The sequence below is a fragment of the Camellia sinensis genome, chromosome 1, assembly GCF_055761805.1.
Source record: "Camellia sinensis isolate YWXY chromosome 1, ASM5576180v1, whole genome shotgun sequence".
NCBI lineage: Eukaryota > Viridiplantae > Streptophyta > Magnoliopsida > Ericales > Theaceae > Camellia > Camellia sinensis.
Genome location: NC_138961.1, coordinates 105,523,273 through 105,536,522, shown reverse-complemented (window position 1 = coordinate 105,536,522; position 13,250 = coordinate 105,523,273).

The window sequence follows — 13,250 nt, the reverse complement described above, 5'->3', positions numbered from 1 at the left end:
TGATGCCGAGGTATGGAAATTACTTGAGAACCTAAGTGATAATTCCTTTCACCATGCCTCCGCAACCTGCAAGTTCGAAAACCTATAGTTGAAGCCCTGAAAAAAGGGTGCATTTATCAGATAGGGCACAATCTAGAGTTAGCCCAACAAGTAGAGGCATTGTCTAGTAAAATGGACCAATTATTAGTTTCAAGACATGCCCCTGCACATCAAGTTCAACCTCAATTTCACGAGGCATATATTATTTGTGTGAGCCCCCCGCTCATGACTTGAGTGATTGCCCTTCAGCGTTACAATTTCCGTAGTTAGTCCAAGAGCATATGAATGCGGCTCAAGGATTCTCCAAACTGGGTAATAACCCATAGTCTAACACATATAACCCTGGATGGAGAAATCACCCTAATTTTTCATGGAGACCTCATTCACAAGGCACTTCTTACAATCCTCCACCACCAAGGCAGAATTTAATAATTTTGCCAACCAATCTTCCTATCGCCCACCACAACCTTACCAGCAACCACAACCCCAACCTATTCCTCAAGGCAACTTGGCCTTTGACCGTCCCCAAGACTTGGACGTCATCGCTTGTGCACTCGATGATTGTGACTATTTGTGCTCGTTTTAGTACTCGAAGTCTTCGGCGGTATGCCCAGTCTTTGAGCCTTCACACCCTGTCCATTCTGTGCCCTTTTTTTGGACCAAAACCTTCAATCCTGCAACCCCTGGTGGCTGTCGGCCACCAATTGAGGCTATTTGCCACCCAAGTGGCCTGCCAAACATCACTGGTGGCCTGTCGGCCACTAGTGTCTTTTTGCAGATATTTTGGTGACAGTTGTTCCAACTGTTACCACAATAGGCTTCATCTCCCTACACGTGTAGGAAGGGATTTCTTTCAGCCAAATGCATGTTTTTCTATATATATATGGGGTCTCCTCCCCCATTTTCGAGGGTTGAAAAATTGAGAACAAAAATCTCTCTCTCTACATTTCTCTCTCTCTCTCTCTCTCTTGCAAATTTGTGCATACTTGCCTATTTACATTACTCTTTTGCATACATTTCCTTAACCAAAGTTGACCATCTTTGAGCTGAGGTTCCTTGAAGCCTTTTTGGAGCTCTTGAAGGTGATTTTGGCTTGAATTACTGCCTTGAATTGTTCTTTGCTTCAAGAGGTATACGACTTGCCCTTTTAAGCTTGTTTTGTTTACTTGTTTTTCTATCTCTTCCCACTGTTTTTGGGCTGTTTTTGAGCCATAAAAAACTCTATTTTTGTGGGTTAAAATTGGTGTTTTAGGCCATTTAAGTTTAGGGGGGCATCTCACCCTTCTTCATCCCTTGCTTGTAAGGCTTTTCCACCTTTGTTTCCCATCTTCAAACCATCTTTTTTTGGGGTTTTGAACACAGAATTTCAGAGTATTTTTAGTGATAAAAATCATGTTTTGAAGTCCAAAATTGGAGAGGGTTAGCCTTCCCTCCTTATGTCTTGTTTGCTAGCCTAGATAGCTCTGTGTTAGCATATTTTTCTAGCTTTTTGTAGCTTAATTCCAGCAGGTTTTAGGCTCTATTTTAGATTGTTTTAACTCTATTTTTGGTTGGTTATTGCATTTGAGTCTTGTTTTGCATGCTTCTAGTGTAAGTGTCCTCACAAGCTTGGTGTTTTAGGTCTTTAGACACCACTTGTTTGAGCTGATTACATGTTTTAGTGCTTTTCTCACTTCATTTTCAGCACTTATAATCTCTGCAATCTTCCTCATTTCTTCACTCTTTATTTTCTTTGAAGGTTGTTTCAACCTTAGGATAGTTTAAGCTTGAGATTGAGGTTCATTGCTTAATGGTTTAATCCTCTTTTGGGGGTTCATTACCAACGGCATGATACCTCTCGCTTGCCTTATACTATCTCTTATTTGACACTTCCTTCCCTTTGGAAGACTTCTCACCAACAAACTTAATTGGTTAAAGAATGGAAAGATAATTAAAATGGGTAAACAAGTTGAAACTAAAATTGTGTAAGAAAAGAAATTGGTAGTGTTTTGGTGTGTTCAATCGGACGTTAATTGAACACGAGAAAAATTGGGGCATTTTATACTCAAAGTGATGAAATGTGCCAAGTTTCCAAGGTCTCCATTGCCCTTGATCATGCATGATAGGGTGATGGTCTTTGTTAAGTCTTATTTGTGCATTTATTAATTTGTACACCTTGGTTCTTTGGCCATCATGCAATGAAATTACTTGATTGATGGTTTTGGAACCAAGTGTATCACTCATTTCAGCATGTTTTGATGATAAGGAGGGATACATAGTACAAACAACCTATGAGAATACTCTCTCTTTGCCCTGTTTGCTCTCTGTTGCAGCAAAAAATGGTGTGTCATCAGTGGCCTGTCGGCTATTGTTACTGGCCTGCCGGCCACCAGTGTTGAACGGCAACCCCTCAATGGTGGACTACCGCCACCACTACTGGCCTGCTGGCCACCAGAGAATTTTGAGTAGTGTGCTTGTGAAGCATGGCAGAGTTGATATGGAGAAGGAAATGGTGCAAGGGTTGTGCAACAGGGGCATTCAGGGGTAGACATCGGATGTTCTTTGGGTGAAAACCGTGCATGCATGGGCCTCCCTCGCTTCCCGGGACTAGTTAGTTAGTCAATTAGTTTAATTAGCAATAAATCATTTATTTGTTGTAATTAATTAGTTGTAGCTAATTAGTTTGTCTTGTAATTAATTAGTTGTAGCTAATTAGTTTACTTATTTAATTAGTCCAAATTAATTAAATTAGTTTGTGTTGTAATATTTAATTATCTTAGCCTAGTTAAATTCTTAATTAATTAGTTTAGGATAGTTAGTTAATTTATTTCATTCGGTTTTGTAATAATTAGTTAAGTAGTTTAGCTTAGCTAGTTTATTCATTCGGACTCTCCTTCATAAGAGTGTGATGTAATAACGTGTATGTCTTCCAACCCCACGTCTTTCTCCCTTTTATTTATCCGCTTTTGATAGTTAGATTAGGGACATGTTTCAATTAGCATACCTTATGCTTGCATCCATTCATTTTGTATTGCATGCACTGAGGCTTGGCGCATCATTCAAACTGCATTGTCATTTCAATACTTCGTTGAATACGTGCTTAGATCGCATGTCTTGAATTGATCCATATGCCACATTAGTAGCCAAACCTATTAATTGCATATTGCATGTGTTGCATTAGTCATTTATCATAGTTAGGAATCATGCATTTTTTCTAACTTTGTCTTCTTTTGGCTTGGAGTACTACGTGAGTTTTTTATGCTTTAGCATACTTGCATGAGTGTGAATGATTGCCATGACTAGCATACTTTCCATGAGGCTAAATGCTTACTTGTTGAACTGTTTGAATGCATGTGGTTGAAGGCTTGTTGCTTGAATTGGAATAATTCAATAAATGTATGTTTCTTTAAGCCCACTTTGTTGAGTGGCAAATTCGCAAACTTTAAGCCCACTTGAGGTGGCAAATTCAAACCCTTTTCATAAAACAAACATGAAGTTGAATTGTTCCAATTTGAGCAAACTAGTCTATACTTGTGTGTGTCCGCATCACATAGTAATGCTAGCATAATAATCGGGATAAGAACATATAATGTTGATAAAAATCATATCATGATTAGGAGACGCCGATCTTTGATCGGGCAAGCGGTGGTGCTTAATTCATGACCTTCCCCTCTCGTACTTAAGTTCTCGAGCTGAGACAACTTTGGTGATGACAGACACGTGGCCTTTGGCACGAGTCATGGGTTTCCTAAATTTTTCCCAAAATAAAATATTTAGGTGGTGACTCTATATCTGGCAAAGCAGTCCAATTTTGACATTTTTGATTCAAAATCGATTTTTCAAAAGATTTGCTGGATTTAAACTCTGTGGTGATTATCAATTTCACATTGCACCTTGTGAGATTAGATTCAGAACTGCGGGAGTCTGAACTATAAGGCTTCTTTCAAACTTCTAAAAGGGGGCGCGAAAAAGTCGAGCTACAGTTTCTGGCGACTCTGCTGGAGATTTAGAGAACTTGATTCGAACTTCTTATATACACTTATGTGTTTCTTTGCATTTGCATTTTCATTGGTGCACCTAAGTCACTATGTTTTCCATCTGCTATTCCTGGGTGGTTTGCCGGAGGCTTGCTTCGAAAAGCTAGCCAAAAGTCTAACCAGTTGCGGGCTCTGCCACAATTGGAACACAACCCTTGGATCTGGACTACCGCTGTACCATTTGATCCTTCTTTCACTTCTTAGTGTTAGGTGTGAGAGGTATATTAGGTAGTCTTGTTGAGGTACCATTTTTGACCATTTGGCCTAGTTGAATATCGAAAGCCATTGAGATTGTTCCAAACTAGGACAGGTTGCTCACCCAAATACAGGATTGCGTGAAACTACATTGTTTGAATAGTGAACCCTAGCTCCTGACAAAACTAGGACAGGGTAACCCTACCCCCTCATAGGGGTGTTTTGGCTCTTACTTAACTGGTATGTGCTTTTAGAGTGAAACTCTATAGGAATGTGTGTCTCAGTTGCAAGTTTGGGTATCAATTTTTGGGGCAGAAATCAGTGTTGAGTGCAGTTCTATAGTTTTTGATTGCATCTGTGTGTTGTTCACATCTGAGCTGAGGTGTTGTGCAGTTTCTAATTTTTGTTTTCCTTTTGATTTATTTATTTTTGCTAGGTAGTTTATCACAATTGCTTCAGACAGTTCCGTTACCCCCCAAGCCCTTTGGACTCGTGTGAGGAGACTTTACTGATCTGGGGATCATGTTAGGGAAGAACCAGTGTTTGCTTTGCTCCCACCAGTTACTAAATGGAGGAGGGTTAGGTATAATTCACTAGTTCAGAAATCACCTGCATTCAGTCAGGCTTCAGCTTCTACATCTAGGCCAGTAGGGGATCACTCGCTTATTTAGATGACTTAGTACCCTACGACTAGTATGGAGGACTTGATCCGTCATCTCCAACAAATAGTGAAAACCATGCACCAAGATGCTGCCCGCCAAGCTGAAGTTACTGCCCACCAAGCGAAAATGATAAATAGGCTGCGGCAACAGCAACCACAGCAAGCAGCAGCTTCTGCTTCCCACATACCTCCTGTGGGTATTCCAGCACCCAGAATCACTGCTAATGTCCAAGAGAATTTGGGCAATCCAGTAGACCCCATTCCACCACAAGCCTCCAAGGCACTAGTGTACCAAATTGAGGCACCGTTTGAATTTGAGGTTGACCCCACTATATTGAAGGTCAACAAGCTGGAGAGGTTTCTCAAATGGGCACAGGCCATGAACTCAACCCCCAACTTAAAGATGGATACACTGACTCTACAGTAACTCTGCCAGACCGATTTAAAATGCCATACATAGATTGGTTTGATGGCTCTAGGGATCCCATGGTCCATTGCGGTTGTTCTTCGCTATCGCTTTTTGGCCAAACCTTGTCAGGAATAGTGGCTATCTGGTATGCAAAACTAGAGGATTCAGTAAAGCGAAGCTGTGAGGAAATGGCTGAGGCCTTTATCGCACATTATTCCTATAACACCCAGATCGAGGTCACAACCCATGATCTTGAAGCAACTCGTCAGGAGCCAAAGGAGGGCTTCTCAGATTTTGTAACAAGGTGGAGGGCCAAGGCTTCAATGATGACTACTAGGCTATTAGAAAAGGATCAAATCCGGATGGTGGTCCACAATCTGCAAGGGAAAGTATTGCAAAAGATGATCGTCTTGCCGTTATTCACATTCATTGAGCTCCACGAGATAGGGGTTCAGATTGAAGATGCAATGAAACAGGGGTTGATAACCGACGAGAAGGAGCAGGCCAAGAGGCCTTTTACACGCAGTTCCAATGCAACCACTAGTGGTAGCACATCTGCACAGCCATCTAATGTGAATGTTGTCACCACTATAGCCAAGACCGCCAATCCTTTCACCAGCACACTTCCACAAACCTCAAACAACTAAGCTCGAACCCAAAGGGTCTTTGCCCTGCTCTATATGCCTTTATCCCAAGCCCTGATGGTGTTGATCAAAAAATGACATCTTAAGCCATTAGAGCCTTGCCCACTACCCGATCCTCTCCCACCTAAACACAACCCAGCCAAATACTACCCTTTTCACCAGTAACACGGTCACGACACCGACCAATGCTATAGGCTGCGTCTTGAGATTCAAGATCTCATCGACAATAAGGTGTTAGAACCACCCCAAAAGCCAAATGTAACCACCAACCCTCTCTCGACCCACAACCAAGTTCCCCCACCTCAAAACCTAAACTTAATACATACACTGGCCATCCCATATGACCCTAACATATATATTACCCCTCCCTACCTACCAAAATTAGCCATGTTCATCCCTGAAAGCATGGACTTGTGCATGATGGACATATCCACACTTCAACCTAAACCAGTGGTGGTGATAGAGGAAGAAGAAGAGAGGTTGGCCTTGGAAGAGAGTACAGTCCGCTGCCTGAGGGAGTGTATGACCCTTGCTGTTACATTGTGCCAGTTGATCAAGCCAAGCCCGAAGTGGTATTGCCGACAACAGTGGAGGTCAATGTGGTTAGAGAGGATGGCCCAAGCCAAAGTCTGGATGATCTAGCGGAGCTGGAATAAGACTTAGACAATCTGCAGTTCTATGACAAACATGATCAGGGGGACGTACAGATTGACTGGTTTGATCTGAATGGGTTGATAGACAACTCCGGGTGGCTTGGTGACAAGCCAGACAAAGAGGAAGGAACTGAACCAAAACCTGAAGAAAAAGAAGCAAGAATATTTGCAGTGGCCGGAATGACCGAGGAAAATGGGAAATTGCCGGAGAGCACCGGTATCAAGAATTTAGCTCAAGAACTGGGCACTATGAGTATTGCGAATACTGAACAGGAAGCCGTGTTAAAGTGTTTTGTGCAAGAAAGGGATCAAGATAAATAGAAAGTTGGAAAAGCTCAAATCTCTATGGGGAATACTTCTGATGAGGGAATGATCAAACCGAAACTGGACAATTGTTTGTCGGTTGCCGAAGGTATATGGTGGGAAGATGATGATTTCCATCTAGCCCATACTGATGAAGATTAGGGTAAAGATCTACCAGACAACACCTGGTACTCTGAAAAGGTTGACTTTATGACGAGAAGTGGGCGGTATTTCAAGCTTTTGCACTTGGACCAAGCTGAAGCCTCCGGGAAAGATAAAGAGGTAGAGAAGCAGAGAGAAAAACAATTAGAAAAAGAGGCGGTACTGAAACAACTGAAGAAAATTCAGGCCGATATTTCGATCTGGGGATTGCTCATGGCTTCTCGGGTGCATCGACAGGCTGTATTATTAGCGATGGACAGAGCCAAACTATCCATTAATACGACTCCTGAACAACTCGTGGGATTAGTTTTCCCAGGCGGTGTGAGCCTAACTTTGACCTTCTCAGACAAGGAACTGCTGCCAGAAGGTTCAACACACAACAAACCTCTGTACATATCAGTGGAGTGTAGAGAAAAGTGGGTGCCAATGGTATTGGTCGATACAGAGTCAGCAATTAACGTCTACCCGTCGTGCATAGCTTATGCTATTGGCCTAAAACTAGCAGATTTTGTGCCTACAACCCAGGTGATTCGGGCGTACGACAATACCAACAGGGAGGTGATGGCCACAGTACAAATCCTAGTCCAAGTCAGCCCAACTCAATAGGACGTCGTGTTTCATGTCCTAGATATGTCAAGCACTTTCAATCTACTGCTAGGGAGACCTTGGTTGCACCAAGTGAAAGCTGTCTCTTCTACTCTCCACCAAATGCTGAATACCCCCATGGGAAAGGGGTGGCTATTGTGTTTGGAAATTCATCTATACATCCTTCGCCAGAGGTAACTACACCTGTGCTGGAGATCGTTCATGGTGAAGAGGATGTATTCCTCCTAGGGTTTACCCTAGCTGAGGCCCGGGTAGTGCAAACAATCTTGGTAGCTGATAAGGGCTTACATGTTAGTGCCCAATCAATCTATTTCATGAACAAGCTCCAATATGTGCCAAGAATGGGGTTGGGAAGAAGTAGCCAGAAGGGCGTCACTGTATTGGCCGGTGTGCCACATAATTTGCATGCCTTTGGTCTTGGCTATATGCCTACCAAAGAAGATTGGGTTAGGAAAGGAAAAGAGATGGCAGGCAGAGCCAGAGCTAAGCAGACCGGGAAACGCTATGAGCTTATACACAGATCGATCCGAGGAAACCTGAATGGTCATTTTGCAAGGTAGTGATATAGAGGAAAGGGCCAAGCCAATTACTGCTAAAGCTAAGAAGAGCACAAAAAATAACCTAGACAACAGCGAACTTCAAGTAGGAGTAGCATTGTCATGTCTCATTTCGGATCCTCCGATCGACTCAGAGAGCTTGGGGGATAACTTGACTATCTCTATGATTCGGAACCAACCGGGTGTGAACCCTTCTAGCAGCATTTTGGATGTATCTGACACACTATCCCTCGTTTGGGAGCTGGAGAAGGGCTACTTGTCTGGTAGTTCTGAGTCGGGTAGTGAGCCAAAATCTGATTCCACAGAGTTTGTGGAGTCAGAATTAGATTCCAGTGCTTCTGAGTCTGAGTCTGGTATTCCTGGGGGTGATAACTCGGATACCAAGGTCTTGTCCAGGTTGTCTTTTTCTTTTGCTTTTGAGTTGGTCATAACCGAAGAACTGGATGAGCTGGACCTTTTGAATGAGAATGCCACTATAGATTCTGAGTATTTCTCTGTGCCGCTTGTTTATTGCAATGATCAGGACTTTCAAATTTTTAATGAAAACAAAGAGGAAGGAATTCCTCTGTGTAGACACCCCATTTTTGACCGCCCTTAAGACTTGGGCGTCACTAATTGTTTACTTGGTGTTGAAAGTTCTGTAGTGCAAAGGTTCGATTTCTTTGGCAAGGAGAGATTCAAATCCCAACCTTACACCTCATTTTGGACCAAAGCTATTTTGAATGGTTTTTAGACCTTAAAACCCTCTCTTTCAAAATATTTTTGAAATAATGATTCTACGATGTTCCGACGCTCGCATTTTGTTAAATGTTGCGCTTTTCGGTAAACTGAGTGAGGACAAAGTGGAAATGAATGAAAGAGAGATGAAATCTTTGAAAAATCTTTCAAAACACCTTGTTTATGGGTTTGGAGTTGAAGAAAAGAGGAAAGGAGAGAAGAAAACTAGTTGGGGACAAGTTCGGCATAAATTCGGGTGAGATCAAAACTGCACGGCTTCACCAAAACAGGCATAACTTTTTCCACAGTTGGAATTGTGATGCAAGGCTGCCACCATTGGAAAGATTACTTCCGGGGCTTTAATTTGGACACAATAATGACCTGAAAAGGAGTCCAGATGAAGGAGTTATGGCCATTTGAATTTGGCCCTGGAAAGCAGAATTTTGCCTGTCGACCAGGAAAAACTGGCTGGCCGACCAGAAAAACTGGCTGGCCGACCAGAAAAAGTGGTTGGCCGACCAGAAAAGTGGTCTGCAGGTCCCAAACTCAGATTTTTTGAAGATATTTTCTCTCCACCTGTCTTCCAAAACCTCTAGCTGTTCCATAGACAGATATTTCAAACCAACTCTTGCTTTTTGCTATATATGAGCCATATCTCCCATTTTTGCAAAAAATAACATTTTGAGGAATTGTGGGAGCCTCTCACACTAAAATCTCTCTCTCTCTCTCTCTCTCTCTCTCTACAAATTTCAGAGCTAAAGTTCAGCTTTTCTCTCTAGCTTGCTCTCCCTCTTGCCCTTGTGTGCATGCAAGAGATATACTTGGAGATATACTTCTCCTTTGCATACACTTCCTTAACCAAACTTGACCACCATTGGACTGAGATTCTTTGGGACTTTGTTTGAGCTCCAAAAGGTGATTTTAGCTCAGAGTTTGGACCTGTTTTGCAGCTGTGCTTCAAGGGTAAGCATCTCTTTTTTTGCTCATTTTTGTACACTATCTTGGCCACCTTTGCATGCTTGTTTTGCCACCCTTTCAAACTGTTTTTGGCTTGGTTTTGAACTGAAAAAAACTCTGTTTTTCAGTCCTAAAAATGATGGTTTAGGCCTTGTTTGGCTAGAGGGTGTTTCCTCCCTTTTGCTCCTTGGCTTGTAAGGCCTGTTGAGCTAACTTCCAAGCCTTTCAAACCAAATTTTTTTGGCCTTTAAACCACTAAATTCCAGAGGAATTTCAGTGGTGTAAAGGTGGTTTTGAGGCCCCAAATAGGAGGGGGTTGTCCCCCCTCCTCTTCTCTTGTTTACTTGTGTTGATGGCCCATCAAAAGAGCATGTATTTCTCCTTCTTTTAAGCTTAGTTCAAGCACTTTTTTTTGTGACTTTTAGGACCTTCCATAACTCTTTTTTAGGCTGCTTTGGTCATCTCTTGCATGCTTTATACACTTGTAGTGTAAACTTGCACACTAGCCTAACATGCATCATGCTTTAGACCATCATTCTAGTGTGATTTTGGCTCAACTCCAGGAAGATTTTACTCATGATTTTCCATGATCTAGGTCTGATTTATGTTGTTTTGGTCATGCATGCCTTGCTTTGTATAGCCATAGTGCATTCTAGCTCACTTGTCTTGAGTTTTGAGTCCACTAGTATGCATTACTTGGGCTATTTGTATGATTTGGCATCATTTGATATGTGATTTCAGTACATGTAGTGTGGCCATACACTCACATCTTTCACTCTTTCAATGCTTTGGAGGGTTGGTACTTTATGCTTTAAAAATGAGCCATTGTGTATGCCATCTTGCCTAGGCTTTTGGGCCACCATTTCAGTATGTATTTGGTCCTATTTTTCCATGATACAACTCTGTTTTTTGTTGTTTAGAGCATCCCTCATTTTCTTCTTACACTTGTAGTGTAAGTCCTCTTTGCTAGTCTTGCATGCCTAATGAGTGAGCTTATTATTCTAGCATGAGTTGACTTGGTATTGGCCCATTTTTGGTGTTATTTTGACATGCCATAACTTTGATTTTTGTTGGTGAAGTCATCTCATGCTTGGTTTTGGTAGGTATAGTGTAATCCTCCTTCTTGGCCTTGCATACTTCATGCTTCATGCCCTTCATGCTAGCTTGTTTTGGCTTTGCTCCATGCATGTTTTAGCATCATTTTGGCATGTTCTAGGACTTTTTTGGGTTACCTTGGCCATATGCTTAATGTATTGCATAGCTATAGTGCAAGTGCCTATGCTAGTTTTAAGCTTTGAGCCTCCTAGCATGCTTCATTTGTAACATGTGCATGATTTAGCATCATCTACCATGTTATTTCAGAGCATATAGCACTGCCATGTTCTCAATTCTTTCACTCTTTGAGTGCTTTTAAGAGTTGTGCATTATTGCCTTGTTTGTGGCCTAGTTTGTATGCATGCATGCCTAGACTTTTGAGCTCCCATTTCAGCATGTTTTGGTCTTTGTTTTGACCTATTTGAGCTCTGTCTATGACTAGTTCATTCATTTTTTCCATATATTGCATGCCTCTTGTGTAGTCCTCCTTGGTAGCTTTGTGCCTTAAGGACCCTAGCATGCAATGCTTATGTTGTTTGGATGATTTGGCATCATTTCACACCTGATTTCAGAACATATATTGTTGTCACACTTCCATGTTTGTCACTTCTTAATCATGTTTGAGAGTTGTGCTCTTATGCTTAGTTGATGGGCCAATGCATGAGCATGCATTATCTTGCCTTTCATGCCATCTTTTAAGAGTGTTTTGGCCATTGTCTTAGCATGCATGAATTCTATTTGGGGTTGGTTTAGTCCATTGTGCATTGCATTGTATAGCCTTAGTGTTGTGTGTCTCAATGCTTAAGGACTTTATTTGCATGCTTGTTGTTTGCATTGTGTTTGGCATGCTCATGTTGTATTGCATTGTATTTCCATGTTGTTGCTTTGCATTGTGTTTGGATAGGGTGTTAATCCAAACACGAGAAATGAGGGACGTTTCATACTTGAAGTGATGAAACGTGTCTCATTTCTCGGTCGCCGACGCTCTTGATCATGCATGATAGAGTTTAAGGCCCTTATGTGTTATTTGTGCATTCATTTACATTGAATTGTGCAATCTTGGCTTCTCGGCCATCGTGCATTGCGATGCTCGGTTGGTGGCCCGAGAGTCGAGTACTACACCCCCTTGAGCTTAAGAAATGATAGGGAGGGTGGCTGTGCACACATACCTTGCAAATACACTGTTGTGCCCCTTCTTGTTCTCTGTTGCAGCAAATTGGAGTTTGGCAGCAAAAACCGGTCGGCAGACCAGTAAAAGTGGCTGGCTGACCACTTTTTCTGGTCTGCAGCAAATGTAAGTGGTCGGCAGGTGGTTAGCAACATCAACAAGTGGTCGGCAATGCTCCTAGAGGTTCCCATGATGGAGTAGAAGCTATCTGGAGCTTTGTGAAGTGTTTTGAGAACAAATGCAAGCAGAGGCAAGTTGGGGCATCGCGATGGATTTCTGAATGAGGAGATCGAGCATGCATGCACTTCTCGCCCTGAGGACCTCTTCTTTTACTGCATTACTTAGCTTCTTTACTTAGCTAGCTAATGCTTTGGTTTTGTATTTAATTAGTTAATGTGCTTAACTATTCAATTTGTGTTGTAATAACTAATTAGTTAACTAGGATTAGGTTAATTAGTTTTGATTTGTAATAATTAGTTTAATTAGCTTAGCTTAGCTAGTTTAGCTTATTATTTGGACCCTCCGTCGAGAGGGCACAACTGTTGTAATAAGTGTGCGTGTGTGTGATGCATGTCTTCCAACCCCCATTTCTTTCTTCCTTTTACTTATCAGCTTTCGATGGTTAGTTTTAGGGCATATTTCAATTAGCATCCTTATGCTAGCATGCGTGCATCCATTCATCTGTCTTGCATGCACCGGGCTCGGCGCATCATACAAACTGCATTGTATTTTAATTCCAATTTGAATACATGTATCAATTGTTGCATTTCATATACCATCTTAGGTAGCCGGGCCAATCTCATTGCATTTTGTATGTGTTGCATTAGGCATTGATAATGTAGCTAGGATCATGCATTGATTATTAACTAGCTTTTGTTTTGGCTTGGAGTACTAGGTAACCTTTTACGTTTTAGCATACTGTATGAGATGTGTATGTTGCCATGTTTAGCATGCTTGCCATGAGGCTAACTGCTTAAGTGATTAACTGCATGAATGCCTGTGGATGAAGGTTGGATTGCTTAAATTGGAACAATTCATCAAAAAGCGAGTTTTAAGCCCACTTGAAGT